This window comes from Aethalodelphis obliquidens, unplaced genomic scaffold (genome assembly GCF_003676395.1).
Source record: "Aethalodelphis obliquidens isolate GAN/ISIS:26980383/991018 unplaced genomic scaffold, ASM367639v1 scaffold59, whole genome shotgun sequence".
Taxonomy (NCBI): Eukaryota; Metazoa; Chordata; class Mammalia; order Artiodactyla; family Delphinidae; genus Aethalodelphis; species Aethalodelphis obliquidens.
Genome location: NW_020838003.1, coordinates 6,693,884 through 6,717,848, shown reverse-complemented (window position 1 = coordinate 6,717,848; position 23,965 = coordinate 6,693,884). Strand labels below are relative to the sequence as shown.

The window sequence follows — 23,965 nt, the reverse complement described above, 5'->3', positions numbered from 1 at the left end:
AAATGTAGGCCAAATAAATTGTGCCTGCGGGACTCCAGTCTGAACCTTCTATGAAAGTAGATGATGTGGTTCTATCCCCATCCCTGTTTCTTTATCCAGCTTTTTAATGAGATACGGGCAGAAACGTTAGAAAATGTGCTTAGGCAAAAGACTTTGCGCTTAAAATCTTCCATTTTTTTCTTCCCCTCTGCTATTTCAAGAGAACCTATTTCTGACAACATTAAAACAGTGCTCTGGATTTGGGCATCTTTGTTGCATAACCCGCTAAGCCAAAATTCTTCGTCCAGAGACCTGACCTTTAAAAGTCCAGCTCAATGGAAGTCAGATATGCCAGATCATTGATGTGGTGTGACAATTGGGGATTTCCATTCAGAAATAAGCGGACCATTCTCCTTACTGTGGGGATTCACTGTGGAGTCTCATTCCTACAATATTTGAATTATATTTTTTCAAGCCAAATAACTGAGAAATTTAGCCATTTCATACAATCTAAACTGCAAATCAGCCTTACATACAAAGTTGAGGCCTAATACATATTCATCTGATGACAACACAAGAGTAAATGAAGTCTCCTGGGAGCCAATTTACCACAATTGCTGTGGTTTAAAAAAAAAAAAACTTCTGTGTACCCAAATAACCTGACTTCTGATATATGGAAGTTGATAATTAATTTAAGGCATAGATCCTCTCTCAAAAATTATGGGTAACACTAAGCAATGTGTTCTTTAATTTTTCATCAAGCATATAACAAAAATTTGAATATTGTTTGATCTTCTCAGAATGTTAACTCCACAATATTCTATGACAAACATGTTACTAATAAGAATGCAGAAACATTGTATTACTAATAAGAAGAATGCCAAGCATTTACAAACACTATCAAAAGATGTTGATATTAACTGTCAGATTGTGTCCTCCTAGCAACTTTCAAAATTGTGTCCATAAACCGATTTGTAGGCAGAAAATGAGATACTAATCAGTGGAAAAACTATTGAGAATTCTAGTCTTTTAGTTTTGCACTCATTTCACTTTGGTTTCCTGTTGGAAATTAAAATCTCTAGAAGAAAAAGTATGGATAATGTACATTCTGATTATCTTAAACACTGTCATTGAGGTGACTTACAGTAAGAACACAGATATAGAATAGTTTAATAGAGATAAAAAGTTAAAATTACATTTCAGGGGTGTTTTTTTCAATATAAATGTCAATCTTTTAATGTTTACAGCTGTACTGTGATTAAAATAGTTGGAAACTAGCCACATAATACTTTTATTTAAAGCAGGTTGTTTCAGTTTACAAGGTTTCATGTTACAATATACTGATAAAGTCAGCAGATCATTGTAGCCAACTAAATGATTCTGAGATCCTCAAACAGGAAGGAATTTGACAATGGTGAGGAGGAGGGAGGATTATTGTTGTATTTTTGTCTTCCACTGGAAAGCTATAAACCTTCTTGTTACTTTGACCCTCATCTTTTTTGCACTAAGGTGGCTCTCAAAGACATATGTGAAGTAAGAATGACTGACATGGATCAAAGTATGCTTATCCCAAAAGCTTATTCCAGTGCCATAATTACCTTTATAAATCATCTCTTCCAATGCCTGATTGATCACTTTTCCTCAGGAGTCAATGTTTTCCTTTGATGATGTGTCTTCAATCATTATTAGCCTCAATATGTTTTACTAGAAGGAAAAAATATCCTCCCTGCCTAACAGAATTACATTATACCTAGTTAAATGCCCATATCTTTGCTTTCCAAAAAAGTAAAAGTCCTGAAGTCCATTAAAAGAATATATATATATATCCATTTAAAAAGCGTTTTTTTAAAAAACATCACTGATATTTAAATCCTCTGTTAAGACTACTCAACATCATTACTATGCCTGTAAAAAATGTATATACATCAAAGAAAAATCAATCTGATAGTATAGTTTAAAATGCCAAGATGCTCAAAAATACTCTTAATAAGAGAAATGACTCATTTGACTTAAAATACTTTTCTGTGATAGAATTTTTCCTGTAACTTGACCATGCTTTTAAAAAAAGACTGCAAGGGACTTCCCTGGTGGCGCAGTGGTTGAGAATCTGCCTGCTAATGCAGGGGACACGGGTTCGAGCCCTGGTCTGGGAGGATCCCACATGCCGCGGAGCAACTAGGCCCGTGCACCACAACTACTGAGCCTGCGCGTCTGGAGCCTGTGCTCCGCAACAAGAGAGGCCACGACAGAGAGAGGCCCGCGCACCGCGATGAAGAGTGGCCCCCGCTTGCCACAACTAGAGAAAGCCCTCACACAGAAACGAAGACCCAACACAGCAAAAATTAATTAATAAACTCCTACCCCCAACATCTTTAAAAAAAAAAAAAAAAAGACTGTACGAATGGCCATCATTAAAAAATCTACAAACAATAAATGCTGGAGAGGGTATGGAGAAAAGGGAACCCTCTTGCACTGTTGGTGGGAATGTAAGTTGATACAACCACTATGGAGAACAGTATGGAGGTTCCTTAAAAAACGAAAAATAGAACTACCATATGACCCAGCAATCCCACTACTGGGCACATACCCTGAGAAAACCATAATTCAAAATAGTCATGTACCACAATGTTCATTGCAGCTCTACTTATAATAGCCAGGACATGGAAGCAACCTAAGTGTCCATCAACAGATGAATCGATAAAGAAGATGTGGCACATATATACAATGGAATATTACTCAGCCATAAAAAGAAACGAAATTGAGTTATTTGTAGTGAGGTGGATGGACCTAGAGACTGTCATACTGAGTGAAGTCAGAAAGAGAAAAACAAATACCGTATGCTAACACATATATATCTTAAAAAAAAATGTTCTGATGAACCTAGGGGCAGGACAGGAATAAAGACGCAGACGTAGAAAATGGACTTGAGGACACAGGGAGGGGGAAGGGTAAGCTGGGATGAAGTGAGAGAGTAGCATTGACACATATACACTACCAAATGTAGAATAGCTAGTGGGAAGCAGCTGCATAGCACAGGGAGATCAGCTGGGTGCTTTGTGACCACCTAGAGGGGTGGGATAGGGAGGGTGGGAGGGAGATGCAAGAGGGAGGGGATATGGGGATATATGTATATGTATAGCTTATTCACTTTGTTATGCAACAGAAACTAACACAACATTGTAAAGCAATCATGCTCCAATAAAGATGTTAAAAAAAAAAAATAGAAGCATAGAGAAATTAAGGATCCTGCCCAAGATCAATCAGATAATAAAGGTCAAAACCATGATTAGATCTTTTTTTGCCTCCACATTCTTAACCCATGGTCTATATTGCTATATTATAATAAACAATGTTTAACTAGTAAACTACTTTTGATATAAAAAAAAAAAAGACTGCAAGAGGTAGGCAACTTCACCACCAAGAGAGGTACTTTGATCCCTTACTCTGCTGAATTGGTGGTGGGGGGAGAGTCCACCAGGTATACAGCACCTTAGCCTCACACCTCATGACAGGAATATCTTCCTGCCTCAAGAAGCATGTTTCCTAGAAGGGGATTACCATCACATCCCTGGATATGTTCCTGCCCTCTCTCTTCTTGTTAGCCTTTGCATCTCCCTGCTATGGCCGAGCTACTCCCTGCTCCCAGTTACATTCATATAAAACTTAGCAGAGCGTAAAATAAGAACTAATTCTTATTGGGCACTTGCAATGTACCAGTGCTCTTCAAAAATAGCAATGTACCAGTGCTATTAACTCAGTAAATCTTCGTGACCACAACTATGAAATAACATTTTAGACCATTACTCTCACTTTGCAGATGAGAATACTGATTCACAGAGAGATAGGTTACATACCCAAGGTCTGTCTTGTGACTTGTAGCAGGTTTCAAAACCAGGTAGTATAACTTTATAGCTCATGCTCTTACCCCACTACACCATGGAGAGTTTCCTTGAAAACACACAATAAACAATATGATTGCTGCAGTTTAAGGTGAAAAGGTACCTTCCTATGCTCTCTGGTCACATCACTCACCAAATGTGAATGTGCTGCTAGGGTTCAGGGAACCCTACTGTGATAAGTGAGATTAATTTCTGATTAGCCAGGTATATTTAAAATTTAACAAATATTTGCTGAATGTCTGCAATGGGTAAAGCACTGTGGATGGGGGCGGGTAACTAGGAGATGCAAAGTTGAATAAGACAAGATTTCAGAGTTTATACTCTTGTTGGGTGGGGGAGACATGTACACAACCATATAATAGAGGCAGGGAAGAAAGATTGAAAGTGGAGATAGAGTTGACTGTAAGCTCTGGCCAGAAATGATGAGCTCTAAGGTTATGCAATGATGATACGTTGCCTTCAAATCTCCTGACAGTGTGGTTGACGTTATGATCGTCACAACTTCTGGGAACAGAAAAGCAGCTCTTCTGGGTTTGGAAGCGGGTGAGCAGTTCCCATGGAAAGATATTGAATCCTGTCCCCATGTGTTGAACTGACGCTGAATCTCTCTACTTACACAATATTCACACATACTCAAGCAAAACTCTATTCAAGTTACTGTAGAGGGACAGAGAGAAAGAAAGTGTTGAAGCTAAAGTCAGCTTTTCCTTCAGTCCCTTATTAAAATTCACATCTTGTTTTATCCAGACTTCTGCCAACTGTGGTAGAGACTATTTATTGAAACTGTATGATGTGCTAAATAGTGTATGAACCAATATACAACAAGAACCCATACGGTGTGATAAAGTCATGGAATTTCAAGCTGGAAGGCAATATAATTACTGGAGAAACTGAAGGAGGAACAGGAACATTGTTTGAGCACCTAGTATGTCTCAGGCATTGTGCTTAACACTGTATATATTTAATCCTCTAACAAGGGAAGTAGGTATTACTACTTCTGACTTACAGCTCTCTCACTCCAGCCACCCTGAACCATTTTCATTCCTTACCAAGCTGTTTCAGGCCCCACTGCTCACGCAAGGTAGAATGTCTTGTTCTTTCCCACAGTCATCTGAATCAGTGGGTGCCTGTGTGGGACTCCAGGGCCACGTCTGCCAGGAAACCTTTCCTGTCCTCTCCCATCTGCCAATGCCAGGTAGAATGGACTCATTTGCCCCCCATGCCACTCTGTACAACTTCCAGAACTACACCTATCACTTAATTACAAGGGCTTCATTCCATGCCTGTCTCCCTCGACTGCAGTTTAAGAGGTTTAAGGAAAGGGACTGTGCCACATCGTTTTCTTAAAACCCAGTGCCAAGCAACATGCTTGACATATAGTGAATATTGAATAAATAAGTGAATAACTTTGCCAAAAATCTAGTAAGTGGTAGAGTTGGGGGTTGAGACCAGGCTCAAATCTCAGGTGTGTCTGAAATCCCAAGCTTCATAGCTTTTCTACACCGGACTTTCATTTGTCTTAAAAATAGGAAGAATATGGGTTTGTTTTTTTTTTGTTGGGGAGGGCTTTGGCCATGCTGTGCAGCTTGGGGGAATCTTGGTTCCCAGATCAGGGATTGAACCCAGGCCACAGCAGTGAAAGCGCTGAATCCTAACCAGTAGACCGCCGGGGAACTCCCAAGAATATGTTTTTAAATTTTGTTTTTCTGTGGTGGTGTTGAATTTTTTTGCTGTTGTTTTTTGAAGTGGGAGCTGGAAGGTGATGTGATCTATGAGTATTAAATAATGAACAACTAATACCGATCACACTGCCAGCACACAGTAGGCAATGAAGAAATGTCCCCTTTCCTTTCTCTATATCATCTTGTTCAAAGTTGTACTAAATGTGACAGAGCTAGGACCCAAACGACTCTACTGTAGTTTCATCACAGGTGCTTTCATCACAGGTGCTTCACAGGTATAACCTATTGATTCTTCTTTGGAGTGAGTTTTAGGCTTCTTAGCATTTATCATTTATTTTATGTTTTTCTATTTTGGCAGACTTTAAACTGCAAATTGTAGTATAGGACAATATAGGCAGACTTGGGGCAAGAAACAGCCTTTACCTGGCTGAAAGTTTCAGGAGGGTAGGGACCATGGCTTCTTCATCTCCGTACATGCCTGGTCCCTAATAATTGCTTAATAAACATTTGTGGAACTCAGGTACATTGACCAACTTAAACTTAGGTGGCTTGCTGGATCTTTGCAGACAGTCTTAAAGAGAAGAAATGCCGGTAGTTGAAAACAAAACAAAAACAACAAGTGGGAAACTGCTCAGTTTATGGAACTATAAGAAAGGAAATTCTGCTTCTGGAATGGAAAACTTAAAAGGGTAAAATCAGGATAGCTTAAGCAAGAGAGTGCCATAAGTAATATCATCAGTAAGACAAACGCATATGAGAGGTAAAAACTCTGAAACCTTAAGTAAATCTGAAAGCAAAGCCTGAGGCTATAATGAAAGCCTGGTTCCTGCCACTCGAAACAAACAAATCTGCCCCAAGAGGCTGATTTCTTTTCCACTGGCTAAAATCTCACCTTTGTCTTTTTGCACTTGCTATTTCCCTGACTCTGAGCACTGTCTTTCCCTCCTTGTCATCCATTTTAGACATATACAGCTTTCCCAACTTACCTCCTCCAGAAAGTTTTTTCCCAAGTTCCCCACTTCATAGTAATCCATCATTTCTCTGAACCATTGTAGCACTTGTCTGCATGCAAAGCCTAGCATATTGTGTCCTTTAATTGCTGAGTGTATATAAGTCTTAACTGTGAAACAAAATACACAATGTATAGTTATCATTTTAAAGTAATTCCATTGCATACATAGCCCAATATTGGGCACATTATAGGTGTTAAATACTTATGGAATTAAACAAAGTACCTGGAAAATAAATGCTACTTTGAACTGATATTTTGAAATGTGCTTTTTAATGGCATTTTGGATTCACAGAAAGGAATAAAAGACAGATGCTATGAGGGGAGAGTTACAATTGATCAGAGTCTAGGTAAACAAAGATAAATTTGAATGTACTTTTGTTTAAAAGTAAAAGAGAGCTTCCTATTATAGATCTTTCCTCAGAAAAATCTTAATGAAATGTGACCAGATATTATATAATAGCGATTTTTATCATTATTTTCATCATGGTGATGATCAAACACCACCTTAGTGCATATTTCAAGCTAACATGAAAATTATACTTATGTACCCACTTCTTAAATTATAATATTTGTAAGTTGCTGTTTGTTGACCTTATTCAATTACATAATTTACATGTTGCTCTAAATATAATATTCAAGGAAATCATTCTTAAACATAAGTATACTTTTTTTAAACTTTTAATTTTTCATACTTCAACAGATACCTTGTTTCTGTTCTCTCTCTTATCTGCTGACAGCACTGCACCTACTTATAGGGACAGATTAAAAACATTTTTCCCATTTACCATGACAACACCCAGCTAATGCTTACTGATAAACTAGTAGCAAGTCAGAACATATACAAGATGCAAGAGGAATTAGCACTCCTGAGTAAGAACTTTAATTCAGGAGTGAAAAAAAAAAGGAAAGCTAAAAGAATTTATACATTGTTAACATTTTATTAAAATTCTTGCCATTTTTATCTAAATGAAATACCGTTTGTTGAGTCCCCATGTTATATCCTTTTTATAAACAAGAACATTTTTATAAACTCTAAACTTATAAATTTGATGTGTGTGTGTGTGTTTAGGCAGCTTTGCACTAAAATGTTCATTCAGTATTGACAGATATGAAATTCAAATCTTGCACACATACATAAATACACTTGGTCTTTGAAAATGTGTCTAACAATACATTTTAAGCAAAATAGTTTTTATAAGAGATAATAATGCTCATATTTTTACCAGAGAGGATTAACCAACTGTAGATTTGGCCCACTTAAACTTTGAGCTTTTTAGTATTGATATGACAACAAATAGATGATCAAAACCTTAAAAAATTAAACAATTAAAATTGTCTGAAATAATTTTACATAACAATTTTAATTTTGTTGAATTTATCACTTGTTCTGATAGCATTTACACACAGTCTCAAAGACAAAGAGTTACTTTAGCAACTTGGTTGTCCCTGTGTAAATAAACTAATTAAATAGGCACTTATTGCAGGCCTATATATACATACACATGCATGCAGCCTTTTACTACTCACATGGGAAAATAGAAATAAGACTTAAGATCCAAACTTTAAGCCAAACAAACATTGAATTTAGCGGGTATAGACATGGTTTCTTGTGTTCATGCTCATCCTGTACGTTTTTTACATTTCTTCTGCTTCTGGCCTGCACATTTTCTTGTCCACTCACCATTGTTACCTTTCTCACTTATGACCCATCAACTTTCCTATAATAATCATAATGTATAATCAATCCCTGTTTATCTAATAATGAGAACTCTAATGATTATCCATTATAGTAAATGCCCTGCACAACAGGGATAAAATTTAATTGAAATGTATACTGTATGTGCATCTTGGATAAAAATAAGTACCTTTAAGGGAAACATCAAAGTTTCAGTTTAATAAAAATATCAAAAATACAAACACATTCCCTTATTTCAAAGAGAATTGTTTTAAGTTCTTCTTCAAAAGAAGAATCCATCATTAGCAATTCCAGTAGAACCTTCATTAATATTTCATGTCGTCACATCTCTATTCAAAAAAGCAACACTAATCACTAATTCAACCAATCAATATATCTGCATTACTAAGAATTTATAAATACTTTATAATTATGCACTAACTAAATCTTTAAATTCTAAAACTGATTTTTTTAAAAGAATTAAGATGCGAAAACTTTGTGTACTTTTAGTTATATGATCGCTTAGAGGAAGTCTTTTATTCATACCTACCAATTAGAATACCTACAGAATGTATAACCAAAATCAGTTTCATAGCTATGCTTTATTCAGTACTTGCGAATGTAGTAAACATTGTTTATAACAGCACTTTCAAGATAATATGCTACTATGCTGTAAGAAATACATTTCTTAACCAACAAGTCCTACTGGTTCTTGAGCATGTAAAGCAGTACATTTCATGAAAGAAATAGAGAAGAATATAGCTTGATGATTTCTGTGTTTTTTATTCACTGGCAAAAGAAAAATAAAGATTGACAATTTCACATAAATCTTACTTTCTCAGGTAAAAGTGTGATATTATATAAGGGTCATAGTGTTGGTTAAGTTGCCTAAATTCTCGTGTATAACAGTTAATTTAATAGGCTGTGTGGATAATGCATGACAGCTCTGAAGACAAATTTAAGTTCCTCATGATGCCACTATTTTGCTTGATTTGTTAAGTGAATCAAATGGTATTTGTGAATATGTGGTATTTTTTTTACTAGAAATCAGCAAGAGCAGAAAATAAAGACTCTCTCCAACAAAACTAAATACTATCTCTCTAGCCACATAGGTATGGGCAGAACAGAACAAGATTAGAATGGATAGAGAACTGGCACCTAAAATCTGCATGCTGAATTTATATTTCTGAACTCTAATATCAGGATTACCTTTTATAAACATTCCAGGTCTTTGTCAGTTCATTCAATTTAGACTTCATTATTCAACAAATGCTTATTAAGCCAACCATCATGTGTGACTCTTTAAGGGATAATATGATTAATAAGGCACATTCCCTTTATTCAGGAATTACAGTCTAATGAAAAGACAGATACATTCATATCTTACACAAGGCAGAATGCTAAGTGCTGGAATAAAGATAGGAAGTGCTAAAGGAACAGAGCGGAAAGATAAATTTTAAGTAAGGTGTTAAGGAGGGCCTCATAGAGGAGGTGGCACTTGAGATGGATATTGGAGAAGAGCTGAGATCCATCAGATGGTTATAATAGATCCTGCAAGAGTGACTTAATCTGCCTCATACCTCCCATCTCACCCCGCTTTAACCTGTACTACTTTTTCTTTTTTTCATAATATTCATCTTCTAATTTATTATTTATTTACCTCCACTAGAATGTAAGTGTTCAAACACAGATCTTTGTTTGGTTCACTGATGAACTTTGGTGCCTAGAATTTCCTGGCTCATTGTAGGCACTTGGTAAATATATGCGGAATGAATTAATGAGGGAAAATTATAAGTTAATCATGGAGGCAGAAAGTGCAAGGTATTTTTTTCAAAACTCTCCAGTGTGGCTGGTATGACTATGAAAGACATTTGATGGCCATATGACATAAATAGGAAAGAAACTAGATGTAGTATGAAATGGCCTAGGTTTCTTTTCCTTGCTTTCCCATTAAGTATTGAAGCCAACTTCTCTGTAGCTCAGTTTCTCAGCTGAGAAACTGATGGTTGAACTGTAATAACATACATTTTATAAATAGTTGTTGAATAAATAACAAGAAGCTCTAGTTCTGAAATCTTTATGATTTTTAGCCATTTTACATTTATTTGTATATATTTTATCTTTATTTGGGCTTTGCTGCCCTGAAATTGTACTCTCTTGCCAAAGTCATCTCTATAACATTTCATTTATTGTTTAAAAAAACTGAATTCTATAATGTAGCTGTATCTCCTCTATCAAATAAAATGATGTTGAATGAATATGTCCAACATTTGCTAAAGTCAGATATATCTCAATGTAACATAACATGCAATGTCAGGGTAAATACACACTAATCTAGCTTTTATTGTTCCAAATTACATCAACTCATAGAAAAAGGGAATTCCTTTTTTTTTTTTTTTTAGGAACAGACCCATGCAGCTAGAATCACTAAAAATTCAGTCCATGGTATGGTAGTAGGTTGGTGTCCATTTTGCAGATTTGCCTTGTGAATAAATCCACATCTTTTCTATCCCTGTAATTCATAGGGTCATTTATTCACCCATCTTCCTCATATTTTTCTTCCTTCCCCTGTATTTTACATCAACATTTAGTAGTATCATGAGCCATTTTGTTCAGTGTCTAGTTCACCCTTGTCCAGTAGACCTTCTGAGATGTTCAAGATGTTCTGTATCCAATATAATAGCCACTATGACACATGTGGCTATTATTGAGCACAGAAGATTTAAATAAGCTCCAGAATACAAAAATATTCAGGTTTCATTTTTAAAAATTATTTGTCACACCAAGAAGTGGGAAGCACTGAAACTGATATTGTTCTTTCAGAGGTTCCACAATGAATGAACCTCAGTTGAATAAGTGCATCTCAAACTCATATGAAGAAAAAAGACAAAAGATGCCAACACTAAGATGACACAGATGTTAAAATTATCTGTCAGAGATTTTGAAGCAGCCATGATAAAAAGCAATCAATGAGCAATTTAAAGAAACACACTTGAAACAAACAAAAAAATGTACAAAGCCTCAGAAATTAAATAGAAGACATAAAGAAGAACCAATTGGTAATTTTAGAAAATTGTGGGAAAATATGATAACCAAAATAAAAAGCTCAGTAGGTGGGCTCAACAGGAGAATGTAAGGTACAGAGGAGAGAATTAGTGATCTGGAAGATAGAACAGTGAAATTACTAATCTGAACAGCACAGGAAAATTAAATTAAAAAAAAAAAAAGATCAGAGTCTCAGGGACTGGTGGGACCAAAACAAAAGATAACATTTGTGTCATTAGGAGAGGAGAAAGTGAGACTGAAAAAGGACTTGAAGAAATAATTACTGAAAACTTCCCAAATTTGGAAATCTATAGATTCTGGAAGCTTGGCAAACCCCAAACTAAATAAACCCAAAGAAACCCACACCACAGCACAGTAAAATTAAACTTCTAATAACAAAAAATTTTGAAGGCAGCCAGAGAAAATGACATTTTACCTACAGGGAAAAATAATTCAAATGACAGCAAATTTCTCATCAGAAACAATAAGAGCCCAGAAGAAAGTAGCATAAGACCTTTCAAGTGCTGAAAGAAAAGAACTGTCAGTCCAGAATCCTATACCCAGCAAAAAATTGCCCTTCAGGAGTTAAGGAGAAATCAAGAAATTCTCAGATGAAGGAAAACTAAGAGAATTTGTCATCAACAAACGAACTCTATCAGAATAATTAAAGGAAATTCTCTAAACAGAAAGGGAATGATAAAAAAGAAAACTTAGAACATCAGAAGAACATGATAAACAAAAATATAGGTAAATACAATAGGCTTTTTTTCTCCTCTTGGTTCTAAATTAAGATTGATGGTGGAAGCCAAAAGTTATAACACTGTCTGTTGTGGTTTTACATAGGAAATATTGAAGACATTTATATTGTAAACAAGGGATAGTAAAGGAACATACAGGGAGGTAAATCTCACATAATATACAACAATTAACTCAAAATGGACTTGTAGTCAAATGTAAAACTTAAAACTCTAAAACTTGTAGAAAAAAAGTAGGAGAAAATAATTGGGATGTAGGGCTACACAAAGAGATCTTAGATTTGACACCAAAAGCGTGATCAATCAAAGAAAAATTGATGAGTCAGATTTTGTCAAAATTAAAAACTTTTGCTTGTAGAAAGCCCTGTTAAGAGTATGAAAATATAATCTCCAGACTGGAAGAGACATTTATTGCTTGCAATATACAACTTATTTGTAAACCACATATATGATAAAGAACTAGTATCTAGAATACATAAAGAACTTTACAAATTCAATAGTGAAAAACAAAACAGTCTAATTGGAAAGTGGGCAAAAGATAGAAACAGACATTTCATGGTAAAAATGCATACACATGAAAAGATATACAATTTTATGAGCCATCAGGGAAGTGCCCATTTTAAACCACAATGAGACATCAATACATACCTATCAGAATGACTACAATTAAAAAATAGTGACAACACCAAATGCTGGCAAGAATGCAGGGAAAGTAAATTACTCATACATTACTGGTGGGAATGTGAAATGGTATAGCTACTCTGAAAAACAGTGTGGCAATTTCTTTAAAAACTAAACATGCAGCTACTATACAACCCAGCATTTGCACTCCTGAGCAATTATCCCAGAGAATTGAAGACTTAAGTTCATATGAAAACCTGTACATGAATATCTGTAGCAGCTTTATACATAATATCCAAAACTGGAAACAACTAGATGTTAAAGATGTCCTTTAACATGTGAAAGGTTAAACAAATTATGGTACATCCATGGCATGGAATATTATTTAATAAAAAGGAAGACCATTGTGAAGCAATTATACTCCAATAAAGATGTTAAAAAAAATAAATAAAAAGGAAGGTACTACTGATACACTCAACAACCTATATGAACCTTCAGAGAATTATGCTGAGTGAAAATAAAAGCCGATACCCAAAATTACATACTGTGAACTTAGAACAAATTATTCCATTTATGTAACATTATTGGGAGTTACTTGGTAACCTAGTGGTTAGGATTCCGGGCTTTCACTGCCGTGGTCTGGGTTCAAGCCCTGGTTGGGGAACTGAGATCCCACAAGCCACACAGCATGGCCAGAAAAAAAAATGTGTGTGTGTGTGTGTAACAGTATTGAAATGACAAAATTATAGAAATGTAGCATGTACTAGTGATTCCCAGGAGTTGGGGAGGGTTGGGGGCAGAATGGAAGTAGATACGGCTACTGAGGATTCCTTATGGTGATGAAAATGTTTTATGTATTGAGTGTATCAATGTCAGTAAGTTATATTGTACTATAGTTTTGTAAGATGTTACCACATGGGATCTCTCAGTATTATTTCTTACCATTGCATGTGAATTCACACTTACAGAAAATAGTTTAATTAAAAATAAACAAATATATCATATTAGCCAATTCATGTTTAGCATTAGAATTATTCAAGTTTACGGTTTTCTTTAGTGAAATAAAATGAGACTTTATAATCCTTTACCTTCTAGCTGATAAATAAAAATGAATTCATCTTAGTTTCATCCTTCTTAGCACTATAGTTCAGATGAATGTTTTATTACTTTCATTTAGTAGAATTACTATTCTATTGTTTACTAATATTACTGTCTAATCTGACAATTAATGTTAGTTTTCCTTTAAAAGATGTTGATTTGAGAAGTATTCCTTTCTTCACAAGCTCTTGGAATTTATATATTATTCAAGCCTTTGAAAAATGTTGTATCTTTCTCTAATTTGTCAGGCAGAGAAAAGAACTGCTATATTCGATGGTTTCTCTTCCATCACTGCTCTACTTTTACTTTTGGACTAACTATTGTGTTTTAGACTGTTAGGGCTGTTTTTACTTTATTCATCATCCGAATTTCCTTTTTTGTTTTTTTTTTTAAAAAACATTTAAATTTATTTATTTATTTTTGGCTACGTTGGGTCTTCGTTGCGGCGCATGGACTTCTCATTGCAGTGGCTTCTCTTGTTGCGGAGCACAAGCTCCAGGTGCGTGGGCTTCAGTAGTTGTGGCTCAGGGGCTTAGTTGCTCCGTGGCATGTGGGATCTTCCAGGACCAGGGAATGAACCCGTGTCCCTTGTTTTGGCAGGTGGATTCTTAACCACTGTGCCACCAGGGAAACTCCCAAATTTTCTTTTAATGAAAGCAACAAATATTTACTGAGTGTCAATTATATTTCATGCACTATTCTAGAGGTGGGAGAAGCAGTAGAAAACAAGACAAAACTCCCTGTCCTCATGGAGTGTTTATATTCTAGAAGGAAGGTAGAAACAGATAATTGAAATATATAGTATGTCAGATGGAGATAAATCCTATGGAGGAAAATAAAGGCAGAAAAGGAGACTAAGGAATGTAGGTAGTTAGGTGCATTATTAAATAGTTTCATCAGGGAAGCTCTTGTCTTATTTATAACGGTGAACAATCACACTGTAACATGTTTAAATGTAAATTTTCCAAAGGTAATTTTAATTCTCAGTAAAAGACTATGGCTATAGCGGGCTTCCCTGGTGGCGCAGTGGTTGAGAATCCACCTGCCGATGCAGGGGACACGGGTTCGTAAAAAGACTATGGCTATAGAACAAGAATTTGCAAACTTTTTCTCCACTGTGATGCATGTGACTGATGGCATTCACGTGTGTCACACACTCCCATAAGTGAACCAGTGAACAGTGAGACCTTGTGTGCTATGTGTAGTTCCTGGTACCTGGCTATAATTCCACCTTGTTCTCTCTCACTAACGAAAAGCAACTCAAATGTCAGTGAGAATGAGTGAGAATATATGTTATTGGGATAGTCTTAGATTTGAATATGTTTAAAGTATATCACTTTTAAAAGTTAGTCATTTATTGCTTGCAATATACAACTTATTTCAACACTTTTGCATGTTGAATCATTGCCATTGAGAGTAATAGTAATTGCATGTATATAGTAATATCTAACTGGTAGCTCACAAACCTTCTACCTATTTCTAGGGAATAGGCATTGATAACAAGGAAGTTGAGTTATCAAGGTTATCAATTGGTATCAAATTGTTATTAAATTGACAAATTTAATTGACAAATTGTCAATTGTTATCAAAGGGCAAAAGTTATAGAATCGATAGTTTCAGAATAGTTTCAGATGATCACCCTTGATGAATACTTCAAGAGAAGCTGAAATTTGACATTAAAGTAAGCAAATACTCGGTAGATTGTATGACTGAATTTTGCTCCCTGAGTGGGCAAATTTTCCTGGCTTAAAAGTTAAATAAATCAGTTGTTATTATGTTGCTACTCAGTATTACTACTCACTGGTTCAAAACATTTCAAATGACAAAATACCAAGAAATGATTACATCCAGCCAAACAAAGACCAAGGTAAAAATTCCTCACCATAGGAATTCTTTTCAATGCAGTAAACGTTTATGAAATGTCCACTATGGAATAAGCATGTACTGTGCACTGGAGGCCAAAGAGAGAATTAAGACAAGGTCTTTATTTTTTTATTTATTTAAAATAGATCTAGTTTTTATTGATTAGCATACAGTCCAACAGTGTTAGCCTTGATATCCCTATATGATAGACGTATCATGAGATTATGTAATTAGATCTTGGCTTAGAAGTTTTCAAGAGGAAAAAAAATCCAATAAAAATGAATATGATGCCAAATGCCTCAACCATTTGAGGGGATGAGTGAAATGTGGGACAGGGGTTTAAGTGTGGAATCCCTTGGCCCCATATTCAGAGGAGCCTGTGAACTATGCTGGTCATCACCCACAATTCCAAGTCCTAGTTTCATCCCTAGTGAAGAGGCATCTTGAAAATTACCTGTCTCTATACATTTTCAGGAATCAAATTCCATTTGATCATGTTTCTCATACAAACCCAAGCCATGGTGGGAAGTGCCTCAGTGTGGTACCTGAGTTCCCACTGTAATAGGTTGTATCTTGATCTACAGGGTAGACGAGGGGTCCCCACCTCAATGCCTGCCTTTCAAAAGCATTACATGGACTTCTTTAGCAATTTGGCTTAGAGATATGAGTTATAATGGGATTCCTGAAGCTTAGGGCTGAGTCCACAAAACACTATTCTGTTTCAGTTACCCTCACCCTCCAAAAAAGTAATTTAAATGACTCCTCACTCATTTGTCCCATAGTCAACAGGAGATGCCAATTAGGGGTACATAAGTACTTGGAAATGCTGAGCATATCCTTTATTCTTTATTCTAATTCTTGGTAGTGTGCTCCAGAGCATGCATAAGAGAGCTGCCTGCCAAGGTTATTGTGGTTGTTAAGAATTCCACCTCCCTCCCTGAAGTTAGCACGATTCTGGACTTAGCTGGGCTCCCTGGTGGCAAAAAGGCACAGTAATGTAAAATGTTTTCAAATGTTGAGAGTTTGGAAAAATGCCAAATGAATGATACTCATTCTTAAGAGTTAATCACTGCATGCATTATGTATGTCTATATTAACATATTTGCACATTTTCATTTCACATCTAGTCAGTGGCAAGACTTAGTTGATTAAAACGTAGCCTTGTAAGAGTTATTTCATGGTTAAGCGTCTTCACAGGTCTTCAATGTTCATTTCTAGAACAAGAAAAGATGCATGTTGCCCATGTTATGAAGAGTAATATAAAATCAGGGACTCATTCAGTCTTTTTAGTACTTGACTGTTTGCTGAGTGTTTACTATGTACAAAGCACTGAGTTGAAATTAGCTGTATTTTGGAGTCTTTTTTTCCTATTTACTGCGCTTCATTTGGGATGGATGATTGAGTTGGCTGAGCTAGAGTTTATCACATTCAGATACCTTGCTGATTTGATCAGGCTGCATTTTCTTTTGTCTATTTTCTTTTTCTACATGTAGCAATAACAGCTATGTTATATCTTTTGCTTTAAATAAACACTTCTGAGTGCTAGTGCAATGCAAGTATTTAGAATTTTAAGTCAGACACTACCTCTAAGTTTCCTCATTTATTAAAAATAAGAAGTTAAACCTTAAGGCTCTTTTTGCTTAGCCCTGTAGGATTTTATGATGTTAGTTTATAAATGTTGACTATAAGGGGAAATATTTTTGGAAGCAAAGTTCTAGGGAGCCTATGGTAAAATTAAGTAGGTGAAATTTATCTTCTGTACTTCAGTTCCTCTAACATTTCTCTCTCTGTTTTTAGCACCCATACCTCCCATAAAGGCCTCAATATCCCTACCCTAAATTGGAAGAGTAAGGAGGATACATCACAGTTCTGCCACTCAGTAGCTATATTACATTGGGTAAGTTATTTATCCTCCAGGCCTGAGATTCCTCATCCATAAAATAGGGATTATCACAGGATATTCTTCATATGGTCACTGTGAAGATAAATAAAATATCGAATGTGAAGTACTTAGCACATGTGCATGTACACATTAAAGATGAACGAAAAGTTGCTAGCTTTTTATTTTGCTAAGTAAAGACATTAAGGAAAAAAACACAACCTTCGTCTACTATCACTATCACTTTATAAAAGAAACGACATAGTACCATCCAAAAAGAACATCATCTCAGAATTTACAATTTTAATTTAAAAAGTTACTACATTGTCCTTGTTGCTCATGTTTCACCATAAATTAATGAAAACTTCACCGTGGACCAACTTCTATCTGCAGACCTGTGTTTGGAAACCACCATGGTGACTTTCCAATTGTCTTATTCATCAAAATTTACCTACCGTGGTCTCATTCCCTTGAAGCCCAGTTCTCTTTTCTATCACTACAGCTCACTGGTTGGTCTATAGTGAATGCTGATGTATAAATGTATTCACCTTTTCAAGAACATATTTATGTTCTAAGACAGGGGGCTTTATCCAAATCAGTGATAGTAGTGGTGAGAATTTCAGACCAGTTGGCAATTCTGGAGGAAAACAATGTAGGTGCAGGCGCCCTTTTCAGCATCCTGAAAGTTCACCTGCTTTATACATGTATATGGCTGGTCTTGTACCCAACCTTCTTTATGTTGAGGAAAGTTAGAGCTGCCACAGATAGGCTGGGCCTTTGAGTGGATTCCTCAGCAACACCTGTGGGCCACTCCTTAACTATCAATGTAAGTGAAATAATGGTCAGAAAGTTTTCCTGATTATATTTCAATTTATGCCACTTCTCCTGATCAAGCTTATCATCCTTAGTAGATCTTTGATCTCTGATGACCTTGATGCGAAAAGAACTTATTTGGGGTAGGTTTTTTCCAAGGATTGACATGAATGAGGCACATCATTCCCCAAAGGCTGGCCACTCGAGGTGGTAAATGATGGGCTTCTTCAGGAACAAAAGCAGCAGCTCTAATGCAACAAGACTGGATTTCATTTCAGATGTCATAGGGGTAAATGACAGTATAGCCTACAGTGCACTATAGTACAATAGTGAAGAGTATGGGTCTGGGGTCAGAAGACATTGATTCAAACCTGAGGTTAGACACTTGTCAGCTGTGGAAAGTAGTTAATCTCTCTAAATTTCAGTTTCCTGAAAATGGGTTAAGAATAGTACTGACATCACAAGCCTGTTAGGAGGACTGAACAAGTTAACTCATGTGAAACGTTTTAGCACAGTGCCTGCCCACGGTAAGCGCTTGGTTAATGTTAGCTTTGTATTATTATGTGCACTGTAACAGGATGTGCCCACTTTACTGCTGGCCTCATTAACCACTCATACTAAGTATATTTGCTGTTTTATTCAGAACACACTCTGAAATCATAAAATATGCAAACTCAGGTCCAGATCTGAGCAAATGCAAGGCATATCTTGGAGTTCCCCTTTTAATAGGTTCCACTGAAATATCCCAGCCTTTACTTGAACTTTATCTTACTTCCTCAAATCACCTCTCACTTCTCTTTTGTTGCTGCTATCAGTCCTGTTTCACTCAGATTGCTTCTAAGAGAGGACTTTCTTTGTTGTTGTTTTTGGTTTGGGGTACTGTGATTGACAGCACATTTTTTCATCATGAGCAAACATTACTTGGGTTGTCTAGTGGGTGGAATATCTCAATCCACATTATTTCTCAAGAGTGATGCTCAACGAGTTTGTCTTGAGTGGTCAGATTTCATAATTGCAGCCAATTTTCAATTATCCACATAAAAAGGCTGTTGGTACAGATAACAGAAAATTACAGATTCTAAAATTGTGGTTAATCATCCAGCAGAGTCGAACCAGACTTCTATATATACCCAGTGGCAATGCCAACTGGGTTAAAGGAATTTAGTCTCCCTCTAATCTCCTTGAAACCCTACTCTTTGATATGGATACTTGGTATAGTCTCAGTCTTATGCAAAGTGCTGAGAAATTACAGCTTTGAGTCCTTTCTTCCAATGAGATTGTGGCTCCTATATTCTTGTAAAGTAGAAGTTCCAGAGCTGGCTCTGTCATAGGACTGGGCCCATCTTAGGTAATGTGTCAACCATGTGCCAAGTCACGATTGTGGCCAAGCCACAATGCATATGATTAATCTTCAATGCATACACCCCAGAGAGTGATCACTGTACATCTGGCCTGATTCATCTTCCTAGAGCTAGCTTCAGTACATAATGGGGGGAAGCGCAGCCCGAGGCAACCCATTTCAACAGGGGAACAGAGATTTTTAGACATGTCTTCTTCATGTTGCACTGGCTTTCACACCGATTTTATCCCCTGGGGTCATACAGGACCAATCTATTCTCCTTCTTTGAATATTTGGAGAAAGCTATTACTTCCTGCCTGGCATTGCCATTAAGAACAGTATGACCTTGACTAAATTCCTTCATCCTTCCTAGCTTTTTTTTTTTTTAATTCTAGAAAGGAAGGAATTGGATTAGGTGGTCTATAAGAGATCTTTTAATTTCAATATTATATAATTCTATGAAAAATCTTTTGATGCCAGTTTATTAACTGTATATTATATCCTATACCACACAATGTACTTACCATACATAATATCAAATTTCTCAAAATAATCCTATGGGGCAATTATTGTTTTTATTTATAAGTGAGGAAACAAAGGGTCAAAGAGATGAACCATGTTCTGAATTTCTGATACTAGCCCTCTGCTGTAAGATAGGTTTCATCTCCATTTTATATTTTCTTGAGAAATCAACTTAGAATCTCTGAGCTTAGTTGTCTATCTGTCAGATGGGTTTGACAACAACACCAAGTTGACCTTCAGTTCAGCAGATAATATGTCATGTTCTGTGGTCATTGCCATGAGATGTTGTGAGGCTGCAGGGGTTCATTTTTGGAGAACTGGATCTAGGCTCATCCAAGTAGGGTAAATGTTTGAACTTGATAAGAAATCAGCACCAGAATTCTCACCAGTACCTTAAAAAACCTAAAGATGTTGTCATACAAAGACAATCATCCTCCAGCATTTGATCAGGAGGGCCTGCTGTATGGCAGGCATTGAATTAGTAAGTTTTACTTAAAATTTCTCATTTATTTCCCATAAGAACTCTGTGGAGTACCAGTAAGTGCATGCATAATCATCCTTTTACATAAGATGAGATTGACACTAATAGTGGGTAAATGACTTGCTCAGCCAGTAAATAGAAGATCAAGATTATAACCGAGGCCTTTGGGCTCCAAGTTCCAGATCTTTCCACTCTGCCAGTATTTCCCAAAGTGTGTTTCAGTCCACACTCATTCCCCAAAATGCTTTTCCAAAAAAGGATGCCACAGTCATCTATGTTTGATTCAGCACACCATGGGATCCCTTAGAGGTTCATAGAGCTTAGTACATTAAAGTTTCCCAGAAAATTCTGAAAAGGAAACGTGTTTAACAATTTCCTTCTTAAATTTTCCTGAACTTATTTGCAAAGGCACTTTTTAATTCAATTAACACATGTTAATATCATGAGGTGTTCAAATCCTATATACCTCTTTGAGAAATACCGTACCACATCAGCCTATGTTAGAAAGTAATTTCTATAGAAAAGAATTGTCATTCATAAACTATCCTTTCTCTTCATGATAAAAAAAAATCTTTTTCCCATGAGTTAACTGGTACATCTTGTGAGACCATAAGAGAGGTGGTTACAGAGATGCAACAAACTTCCTGGCTCTTTACCTAAGAGAATAGAATGTTGCTGTAGAATTATATAGATGGCAATACCAAATGGGGATACAAAATCATATATAAACAAGTATTTACATATTCTTATGGCACATATTCTACATTCTGAAGAAGTTTATTTATGCATGAATCATACCATCTACCCTTTACCCAGATTCCTGCTGTTTGACATGTTTTATATTTTTATTCTAAAGGGAATGAAAGAAAATGATTTTTTTTGAGATATTAAAGAGAATTGTGTGATTGTTTGAATCTATTAATGATGCCGGCATGCTTTAAAACTAGGATTGGAAATCATTGGCTATGGTGATTAAGTTGGGTTTGGCTATGAAATTAATTACTATATTAAACTGTTCGCTCCATTGCTTATTTTTAAGATCTGTCTGCCAAATCACACTGGTTCTGTGGCAGATTTAAATTTTTTTTAATTTAATTTTATTTATTTTTTTAATACAGCAGGTTCTTATTAGTCATCCATTTTATACACATCAGTGTGTACATGTCAATCCCAATCTCCCAATTCATCCCACTACCACACCCATCCCCCCGCCGCTTTCCACCCTTGGTGTCCATACATCTGTGGACACCAAGGGGGGAAAGACACTACATCTATGTCTCAATTTCTACCCTGCAAACCAGTTCATCTGTACCATTTTTCTAGGTTCCACATATATGCATTAATATACAATATTTGTTTTTCTCTTTCTAACTTACTTCACTCTGTATGACAGTCTCTGGATCCATCCACGTCTCTACAAATGACCAATTTCATTCCTTTTTATGGCTGAATAATATTTCATTGTGTATATGTACCACATCTTCTTTACCCATTCATCAGTCAGGCATTTAGGTTGCTTCCATGACCTGGCTATTGTAAATAGTGCTGCAATGAACACTGAGGTGCATGTGTCTTTTTGAATTATGGTCCTCTCTGGGTATATGCCCAGTAGTGGGATTGCTGGGTCATATGGTAGTTCTATTTTTCATTTTTTAAGGAACCTCCATTCTGTTCTCCACAGTGGATGTATCAATTTACATTCCCACCAACAGTGCAAGAGGGTTCCCTTTTCTCCACACCCTCTCCAGCATTTGTTGCTTGTGGATTTTCTGAGGATGCCCATTCTGACTGGTATGAGGTGATACCTCATTGTAGTTTTGATTTGCCTTTCTCTAATAATTAGTGATGTTGAGCAGCTTTTCATGTGCTTCTTGGCCTTCTGTATGTCTTCTTTGGAGAAATGTCTATTTAGGTCTTCCGCCCATTTTTGGATTAGGTTATTTGTTTTTATAATATTGCGCTGCATGAGCTGTTTATATATTTTGGAGATTAATCCTTTGTCCATTGATTCGTTTGCAAATATTTTCTCCCATTCTGAGGGTTGTCTTTTGGTCTTGTTTATGGTTTCCTTTGCTGTGCGAAAGCTTTGAAGTTGCATTAGGTCCCAATTGTTTATTTTTGTTTTTATTTCCATTACTCTAGGAGGTGGATCACAAAAGATCTTGCTGTGATTTATGTCAAAGAGTGTTCTTCCTATGTTTTCCTCTAAGAGTTTTATAGTGTCTGGTCTTACACTTAGGTCTTTAATCCATTTTGAATTTTTTTGTGTGTGTGGTGGTAGGGAGTGTTCTAATTTCATTCTTTAACATGTAGCTGTCCAGTTTTCCCAGCACTACTTATTGAAGAGACTGTCTTTTCTCCACTGTATATCCTTGCCTCCTTTGTCATAGAATAGTTGACCATATGTGCGTGGGTTTATCTCTGGGCTTTCTACCTTGTTCCATTGATCTACATTTCTGTTTTTCTGCCAGTACCATATTGTCTTGATTACTGTAGCTTTGTAGTATAGTCTGAAGTCAGGGAGCCTGATTCTTCCAGCTCTGTTTTTTTCCCTCAAGATGGCTTTGGCTATTCTGGGTCTTTTGTGTCTCCATAGAAATTTTAAGATTTTTTGTTCTAGTTCTGTAAAAAATGCCATTGGTAATTTGATAGGGATTGCATTGAATTTGTAGATTGCTTTGGGTAGTAGAGTCATTTTCACAATATTGATTCTTCCAATCCAAGAACATGGTATATCTCTCTATCTGTTGGTATCATCTTTAATTTCTTTCATCAGTGTCTTATAGTTTTCTGCATACAGGTTTTTTTTTTCCCTAGGTAGGTTTATTCCTAGGTATTTTATTCTGTTTGTTGCAGTGATAAATGGGAGTGTTTCCTTAATTTCTCTGTCATATTTTTCATCATTAGTGTATAGGAATGCAAGAGATTTCTGGGCATCAATTTTGTATCCTGCAACCTTACCAAATTCATTGATTAACTCTAGTAGTTTTCTGGTGGCATCTTTAGGATTCTCTATGTCTAGTAACATGTCATCTGCAAACGGTGACAGTTTTACTTCTTCATTTCTAATCTGTATTCCTTTTATTTCTTTTTCTTCTCTGATTGCCGTGGCTAGGACTTCCAAAACTATGTTGAATAATAGTGGTGAGAGTGGACATCCTTGTCTATTTCCTGATCTTAGAGGAAATGCTTTCAGTTTTTCACCATTGAGAATGATGTTTGCTGTGGGTTTGTCATAAATGGCCGTTATTATTTTGAGGTTGGTTCCCTCTATGACCACTTTCTGGAGAGTTTTTATCATA

The 23,965-nt window shown here is 36.1% G+C and overlaps 1 long non-coding RNA gene across 2 annotated transcripts in view; it reads left to right on the top strand.

The window, feature by feature from the left end:
* LOC113609913 (uncharacterized) overlaps window positions 1–23,965 on the top strand; it is a 73,078-nt gene that overhangs the window by 994 nt on the left and 48,119 nt on the right. For both annotated transcript variants that reach the window (XR_003428872.1, XR_003428871.1), the window contains exon 2: window positions 17,427–17,526. This is a non-coding gene — a long non-coding RNA (uncharacterized LOC113609913). The remainder of the gene's footprint in view (window positions 1–17,426; window positions 17,527–23,965) is intronic.